The sequence below is a fragment of the Thamnophis sirtalis genome, unplaced genomic scaffold (genome assembly GCF_051295495.1).
Source record: "Thamnophis sirtalis isolate CommonGarterSnake01/CBP01778 unplaced genomic scaffold, rThaSir2_p1.2 scaffold_3, whole genome shotgun sequence".
NCBI classification, from domain to species: domain Eukaryota; kingdom Metazoa; phylum Chordata; class Lepidosauria; order Squamata; family Natricidae; genus Thamnophis; species Thamnophis sirtalis.
Genome location: NW_028261383.1, coordinates 30,278,946 through 30,287,493, shown reverse-complemented (window position 1 = coordinate 30,287,493; position 8,548 = coordinate 30,278,946). Strand labels below are relative to the sequence as shown.

Here is an 8,548-nt window from a genome sequence, read left to right as displayed (position 1 = left end):
ACAGATTAGGCCTCCTCCGAATTCCATCCACTGGCCAATGCCAATTGGCCACCACCTGGAGGAGGGCCTTCTCTGTTGCTGCTCCGGCCCTCTGGAATGAACTCCCCGTGGAGATTCGGACCCCCACCACCCTTCAGGCTTTCCGCAAAGCCCTTAAAACCTGGTTGTTCCGACAGGCCTGGGGCTGACGGATTCCTCGCCCCCGCTCGAATTGTGTGGTTGTTGAGTGTTTTTAAATTGTTTGTAGTTGTTTGTCCGTTGTTCCTCTTGTTTGTATTCCCCCCCACCCCTATTTTGGTTTGTGAGCCACCCTGAGTCCCTCTGGGAATAGGGCGGCATAGAAATCCAATAAATCAAATCAAATCTAAATCAAAATCCCTGCAGTCTGGCACAGCTCCAGAACTTACAGCTGTGAGGAACATGTTCACTTCCTCTGACTCCACCTGCTCAAGCTCTTCCCAGGTAAATGGAGCTCAGGTGTGTCTCAGTTATTTCTAGCAGATTTACTAGTTGGCATCTTGTTTCATCTCCTCAGTTTCTCCTCCTCCTGAATTCTTGCAGTTTTGTGGGTCAAGGCTGCTCACAGCTGGGGAATTAGCTCATATGGTAGAGCGCTTGCTTTGCATGCAAGAGGTGGTGGGATCGATGCCCACATTCTCCAGTCCATTTTTTAAAACTTTCCTTTGCCAAAATTTTTAGACCCTTTCAATCTAATCAGTTTCAACATCTTATCCCGAATTCTTCTAACATGGTAGAACAAGGATGACAGGCAATTTACTTTCTAAAGTATTAGATCATTTTCATCTCTTCATTTTCTGCATCTTGTCCTGAATTCTTGTAACATGGCCAAACAAGGTTGATAGGGGAATTAGCTCAAATGGTAGAGCGCTCGCTTAGCATGCGAGAGGTAGCAGGATCGATGCCTGCATTCTCCAGTCAGTGTCTCTTCAATTTTAATTTCCATACAGAAGATCCTCATGCAGACAAGTTTTGCATATTTTTCTGGCAATATAGAAGCTTTGCTTTGCTTGCAAGAGATAGTGGAGATCAATGCTTCCTTTTTCTAATACAGGCATTTGGTTGATTTTATCTTCCTTCCCCCAGATCCGTCCCACACCACCCCTATGATTCTGTATATGATCTTGAGACATGATGGAGTAGCGATGGTAGAATGCTGTGAAACTAACTAAAATGGAAGAGTGCTTGCTTCACACAGAAAAGGTAGTAGATTTTATTTTCCAATCAACCTTTACTAGAGGTGGTATTCAGCCAGTTCTGACAGGTTCTGGAGAACCGGTAGCGGAAATTTTGAGTAGTTCAGAGAACCGGCAAATAGGCTGGCCCCACCCACACTGCCTCCCAGCTGATCTTCTTTTGCTGCCCTGAACAGGAGAACAGAGCTGGAAAGCAGGTTAGTGGGGTGGGGAGGGAATGGGGATTTTGCAGTATCCTTCCCCTGCCATGCCCACAAAGCCATGCCCACCAAGTCACACCACGCCCCCAGAACCGGTTGTAAATGCTTTTGAATCCCACCCCTGATCTTTATCCTATTTTGGCAAGTTATTAGACCATTTTTATTTATATCTTTATTTAAAGGATTTTTAATAGCCCCTTCTCCCCATTCTCTTACATATCACTCTGGATAGCGAACAACAATGATAAAAACAGAAAGATTGGAAGCCACACAACAAACAATTAAGAAAAACCAGGGCCCCAATCCATTCATCTATACCAGCGGCCCCCAACCTTTGGGGCACCAGGGACCGGTTCTGTCTGAAAAGTTAGGGTTCTCCATTCTCCAGCCAAACATTTATTTTGCTATATTATTGGGTCATCTTGATCTCCTCAGTTTCTGCGTCTTGTTCTGATTTCTTGCAACATGGTTATCAGGCTTGGAAGCCTTCTTTTACAGTGGGCCTCAAGCCTGCCACTTATTCTACTGTGGGAAACTGGGAGAGGGGATTGTATGTGCTTTATTTGCAAGCTGAGGTAAAACAGACGCCGTGCTGCGATAGAACCGTTTATTAACAAGACAACGTTAGAAAGAACAAGCAACAACAGGGACCGCCTGACAGCTATTTATATGACAGCTGTCAGGCGGGCAGCCAATCGGAGGGCTGTAGTTTCCGCGCCTGCCGACAGGCGCACTGGAACCAATCAGGGATGACCGGGTGGGTTCGGCCTGACTCCGGTCATAAGTCCGAGGACTTAACACTCGTTCCCCCCAGATCGCGCAAGCGTATTCAGAAAGATAGGCGGGGCGGCGGTGGACCCTCCCTGACCTGCGCAGTTCGGGTGGTGAGACCGGTGGAGAAGGAGTGTTGCAGTTCTCCAGTGGCTGATGGGATTGGCTTGGGACGGCCGCGGAAAATTCTGCCTCTGGAGCCTGGCGATCAGCTGGAGGTAGGTAAGAATGATTCGGGCTGCGGAGAAGGCGTAGTTGGTGACGATGGAGTGTGTGGCTGGTAGGCGGGGTCTAGAGGTGGGTCAGAATTCTCTCGGCGCAGTAACTCCAGTCGTAAGTCCAAGGACTTAACAGTATGGAATATGGGAGCAGAGGTGGGTTGCTTCTGGTTGGGCCCAGTTTGGCTGCACCAGTAGTGGGATTCAGGACTGAATCGCAGAAACAGCAACAACCCAGGCCTGTCATGCCCTCAAACTGGTTCTCTCGCTGCCACTGGGCCGCTGCTATTTTGGTTAGTGACTGCCTATGCACAGTTCACTGTAAATTGTTCTGCGAATGCATGAAGAACAATTTACATTGAACAGGGCACATGCATGCAGCGCGCACGTTGTGAACCGGTAGTAAAACTGGCAGCAGCCCACCCCTGCATGGGAGGTATGTAGTCAAAATAACATTCTTTCTAAGTAAGTCAAGGACAACTTGCCCCGGCACCTGGAGAGGAGTGACTGGGAGGAATTTTTTCTCTGGAAAGTGACTGATTGGACCACGTGATGGATGTGTGGATACTGAGGCAGGGTCTTGAACTTTCAACTGGGTGGGGAAAACCTGGAAGCTTTCAGATTTGGGTTTCCCCAGATGTGCCAACATGGCTCTTTTAATAAATTGGAACTTTAAGGAATCTCTGGTCCCATATTCTTATTTCATGGAGGATGCTATTTGGAACCCTGACATTGGTAGTGATGGGCCATTTGCTGTACAAATGCAAGATTAGGGCATGAACTCAGAAGGAAGGGATGAGATGTATGTGTACGTGCAAAGCCCGTATAACAAAGACAAAGGAGGAGGGAGTGTGAACAGGTGGGGCCCCTTTCAATGTAGAAAACAATAGCTGACTGTCAGGCACATCAGACAAGACTAATTGCTAAGACAAGGCATAGGGCTAAGACAGAAGAAATAGAAGACTTGCTAAATGTCTCCTCCAGTGCCTATTAATTAACTTTTGGGAATAGGGCTGAAGCAATAGAATAACTCTTGAAGTGTGTATTGGTTAAGACTTAGAAATAGGGATGGAGTGGAGTCAACAGAGGACCCTTTAGATAACTTTCAAAATGCCTTTTTAACAATGTATCTTTATCCCACCTTGAAAAAAAAATGTATAAAAGCTGGTTGAATCTTTTGCTCTGGGTCCTGGCATTTCGCTGGCTGGAGCCCCTTTTGCTGAAGCATTTCACTAAAAGAAAATCAATCCTGCACCTCATGTCTGGGAAATCTTCATTGGCTTTGACACCAGGCTAAGACCCGAATTTGGGGACAACAGTAAAACAAGGTTGACAGGTTGTTGGGGAATTAGCTCAAATGGTAGAGCGCTCGCTTAGCATGCGAGAGGTAGCAGGATCGATGCCTGCATTCTCCAGTTACACTCCTTTGTTTTGTACCATCCATGGAAAAACCTTTTCCCACTCTATATCTGCATCTATAACTGCATTTCGACATTTGGAAATGTTCAAATTTTGAATAGATTTGGATAGCAGTCATATATGAGATGAAAAATAAGAAATTATGATTATTCTCACCTACCCACAACCTCATGTCTTTTTTTTTTCAGGAACCCTGTTTTCAAACTCTTCTGCCTCTCCTAACTCTTTCTGAGGGCTGGTAAGAGCCATTATCATAAGTAATTATTGAAACTTATCAAAGGACAAGGAAAGAAGAACAAAGAACCCACAGAGAAGTGCCTCCTTTATTCCTTCTCAGATTCCCTACTTGGCAGAAGGGATGAGGATGAATAAGAGGGAAAATCTCTTGAATCTGCAGTCATCCTGTCGATTCGGGGTGAAGATCCTGGAACAAACAATGGAGGAGGGATATGAAGCTGTATCTTGGCTTTGGCAAGCTATGTTCTTCTGATATTGAGGTTGGACAATCATCGGCAAGGTGTCAGGCTTGCAGGCATATTTGCTTGTGGATCTCAGGCCTGCCACACTTTCTATTATTCTACTATGCATTTTCTATTGTGGGAAAATGAAAGGGGGGATTGTATAGAGTTAGATGATATGTAGCCATAACAAAATTCTTTCTAGAAAGCCAAGGCCATCCTTTGTTTCTGCGCCTCTGCACCTGACCAGAACTAGATGGGTGGAAGATACCAGCATGGCAGTGGAAGGTTGGACCATGTGATGGACTGGTGGGTGTGGGGGCAAGATCTTCAGCTTTCAACTGGGTGGGAAAACTGGGAAGCCTTCAGATTTGGGTTTTCCCCAGATGTGCCAACAGTACTGAGGAGTCCAGACAAAAGACCATGAAATGGAACACAACTAGCCATATATTAAAGTTAATCTTGGCTGAAGGACACTAACATGCTCATCCAAGAAGTCCCAGAGATATAAAGGTTCTTTCGGGGACTGCAGCCGCCCAGGTGTATCATTTTGAAAACTATCTGGTAGTTATATTGTGAAATACGAGTGTGGTTTATGAGCTTCCCTGTGAGAAAAACATTGATAGGTGACCTGTGGGCAGTACATTGATGTGGTCATTCCTACGCTCAATGCACCATATTGTCTTGAGATAAACTTCAAGCCCAGAGTGTGCACCTGCCTTGGGAAGAAAAGAATGTCTCATTTTCTTTGGCAGAAACAATCTTCTGTTTCTCAGGAGTCGTGTGTTTTACAATGTTCTTCCTGGAAGAACATTGCTGGAGGACGCATTGTCTCAGGACAAATTCATGCATCATTTCAGAAGAGACTGAAACTCCACCCTGATCCATTACTTAAGATGTGTTCATTGCCATGGATCAGTTGGAATTGCGCACCTGCTCCAAACAAATCACCATTTCACCAGGTAGGAAGCCATACCTTTGAAATTGAAGATGGAAAGAATTCTTTTATTTTGGGTTCTTTGTCCTGCTCTTCAGCACTTCCAGTAAGTAAATAACTGTCTTTGATATTTAGGGAAATTTGTCATGGTTGGACTTGGGAAATCTTGAGCAGAGATTCAATTCCTTCCCTTAAATATAAAAATTCATTTGCAGGGGTAAATACTCCGGATTCAAGCATTCTGGATGATCCTGAGGTTGACTTGAGGACCAGCAAAATTATAGAAGAAAGTTCATTCTTTAGGGAAGCATCAACATCTGATATATTTGGCCACAGCAGGAGCTACACTATCTGGACAAGAAAGTTAAGTGAAATTTGTTCTATTAGATCAACACTCAGACCATGACCTTGTGTGTGATGTTGATAAGCCACATTGCAAACAGTAAGGATTAAAGGGTTGTAGTGAACAACGAGCAGCAATCTGTATCAGTGCATAGTTGAACATACAACATTCAAATCTCCCCTTATGTGATGAAATATTAATAACAATCCAAAACATCTGCCTGTCCAGGTCCTTGGGAAGGATTCAACAGGAGTGTAAAATGCCAAATCAGAGTTTGTTGCATAAATTCAAATCCACACAGATAACTAATGCAGCAGGATTCATTAACTTCTTTATATACATAAGAATAGATGAATACATTTACAATACCTACAGGTGGTTCTTCCAAGTAAGCACAAGGCAGGAGAGTTCAAACACAATGAGTTAGTTTCATTTTAGCAGACAAGCCCAGAGAGACTGCTGGTTTACTTTTCAGAGCAGCAGACTGCTTACGTTTCTGTTTCAATTCTATGCACAGACTCAGATCTATTTAAGCTCCCATTGGCTGACTTAGTTGTTATGCATATTCATTGGCTGACCTTGTTCCCACGTCTCTCCCAGGCATGAATATTTTAACAAAATCCACTCTAAATATCTGTCTGATGGTGTGACAAAACACAATAAGAGTGTCAAGGGTCAAATCCTGCAAAATCCCTATTGTAGTTTAGAGCTCTTGACCTTTTCAAACTTCTGTGTTTCAGCTCATTGCATCGGGTGCCATGATAAATACAGGAGTTTTCCTGGTTCATCTGTTGCTCATTGTTATACTTGCAAGGAAGATCATTGTTTCAAGAAATCTACATATATAGGTAAGAAATGGAGCTCCAAGGCAAGGGGGAAGGGGGTGTTTGAGGTGGGTTGGAATTTCAAGAGGTTCCCACACCTTTTGTTCTTTTTTCTCCCTCACCACCTTAAAAAAATATTCTTCCTTTGAACCTCCCAATACAGATGGCCTATTGATCAGTTGGGATGCTGGTTGCACCAATGGCCTCAGTGACATTAAATGCAATCAAACACCTATACAATAATCACATGGTGCTGGCAAACGTCTCACTGCAATGCTCATCCTCCATCCAAGTACCTTCCATGAGACAGAAAGATTTAGAAGAATCTCCCATGATCACAGACATCTGCTTCTCTGTTTCTACACAGAAGGCCTCCATCCGTCATGGTGTTTCCTTCTGTATGATCCCATTCTGACACGACTCTCAGTTAAATGGGTGATTTGTCATGTAATAAACAGCTTCTAAGTATAATTACAGTGTTCCTTTGCTCTTCGTTTTGATAAAGGTAATAATCCAAATATTATTATAAGTAAGTCTTATGAGAGATGAGGTCTTTAATAGATTCCAGGGTTATCGTCTGTAACATCCTAAGTAGAATACAACAATGAACCATATAGTCCAATAGGTATTTCATCTCTCAATTATTATTTGTTTAGGGCTCAGTGATACAAGAATGCAAAATTAAGTGGATCCAGGAGCCACAATCAAAAGGAGAAGCAACATGGACACCTCTAAATACCTTGCTTTCAATCAAGAGCATTGCTCCTAAAATTGCAATCATGGCACTTTTTGCAAAAAAATTTACATTTCAGTCACTTGTCCTGCATTATGGATTGGCCAGGGACAAGTGTCTTTCACCAAATTGTCCAGGAGGAGAGTGTGTTGGAAAAGTGCCAGCAGACCATTTGCTGGGGAGGAGCTCTGGCAGAAGGCCAGCTGACGATTAGTGCCTGAGATGGGTTAGCTGTGGTGATGGGCCCATTGTGGAGTGAGTGCAGATGCGTTTCTGTGGTTAACCGTCCTAGACTCTTCTGAAGAAGCTGGGCATGGATTACACTATCTATTGAAGTAAACGACTGCCTCTAATTCGCAATTGCCTTCCTGGGCTGCTTTTCAGCTGTGTAGAAATCCAAAATTATATGCAAAATTTGCCTGGAACAAGACATTTTCTATGGGAATCAAAAGTGAATAGACACAAACTGGAGAATGCAGGCATTGATCCTGCTACCTCTCGCATGCTAAGCGAGTGCTCTACCATTTGAGCTAATTCCCAAGCTGTTCTCCCAGGTTACAAAACCTCAGGACAAGAGGCAGAAACTGGGGAGATGTAAATAGTCAAATTCAGGGGTGTCAAACTCAATTTCATTGAGGGTCACATCAGCATTTTGGTTGCCCTCAAAGGGCCAGTTGCATGTAGGACTATGATGACTCACAGAGGCCAGGTGGGCATGGCTGGATAGGCATGGCTGTGACTAGGTGGGCGTAGCTGGGTGTGCGTGGCTGCTCATTGGGTGCAGCTGACTTGGGACTGCATGGTCAGGCTGGAACAAATCTCACCGGCTAACTGTAACTCGACTATTGACAATTCAGTGCCCCACAAACTCCTCATCTCACCAAACTGCTGGTAGCCAAGTGTGTGTGCATGCGTACACTCACACACTGCATTGAGGGAAGGCAAGGAGGAAGGAAAGAAGAAAGGAAGAAAAGAAGGAAGGGTTGAAGGAGGAAAAGAAGGAAATAAAAAGAAAAGAAGGAAAAGAAGAAAGGAGGGAGGGAAACAAGGAAGGATCCCAGCCAGCTGCCTGGAGAGGCCATTTTATTTTGCAATATAAACATGGGCTCAGACGCCTCAGCCAGCCACTGCTCCTCTTTTTCCTCCTTTTCACACCATCCCCAGTGGCCTTGGCCCAGCCTGAAGGAGACAGCAAAGAAGCAGACAGGCAGGCAAGCTGGCCAGCGATGGTTGGGCCAAAGGCAGCTTTCAATGCATCTGTTGGCCCAATGGAGGCGACAGCAGGAGAGGCGCCATAGCAGCTGTCAGTTGGAAAGAAAGTAGGGTTCCAAACTTGGCCTGATCTCTTACTTGGAGGAGGGAGAATGTTGAGGAAGAGGAGGGGTGTAGAGGCCCAGGGGGAGTGCCCAACTGGGTTGGGGTGGGCTGGGG

The 8,548-nt window shown here is 44.7% G+C and overlaps 3 non-coding genes across 3 annotated transcripts; all 3 read left to right on the top strand.

Annotated features, from left to right (window-relative positions):
* Positions 1–588: 588 nt before the first annotated feature.
* TRNAA-UGC (transfer RNA alanine (anticodon UGC)) lies at positions 589–661 on the top strand. The gene has a single exon. It is a non-coding gene; the product is annotated as a tRNA-Ala (tRNA).
* A 201-nt stretch (positions 662–862) lies between these two features.
* TRNAA-AGC (transfer RNA alanine (anticodon AGC)) lies at positions 863–935 on the top strand. The gene has a single exon. It is a non-coding gene; the product is annotated as a tRNA-Ala (tRNA).
* A 2,810-nt stretch (positions 936–3,745) lies between these two features.
* Positions 3,746–3,818, top strand: TRNAA-AGC (transfer RNA alanine (anticodon AGC)). Its single transcript has one exon. It is a non-coding gene; the product is annotated as a tRNA-Ala (tRNA).
* Positions 3,819–8,548: the final 4,730 nt, after the last annotated feature.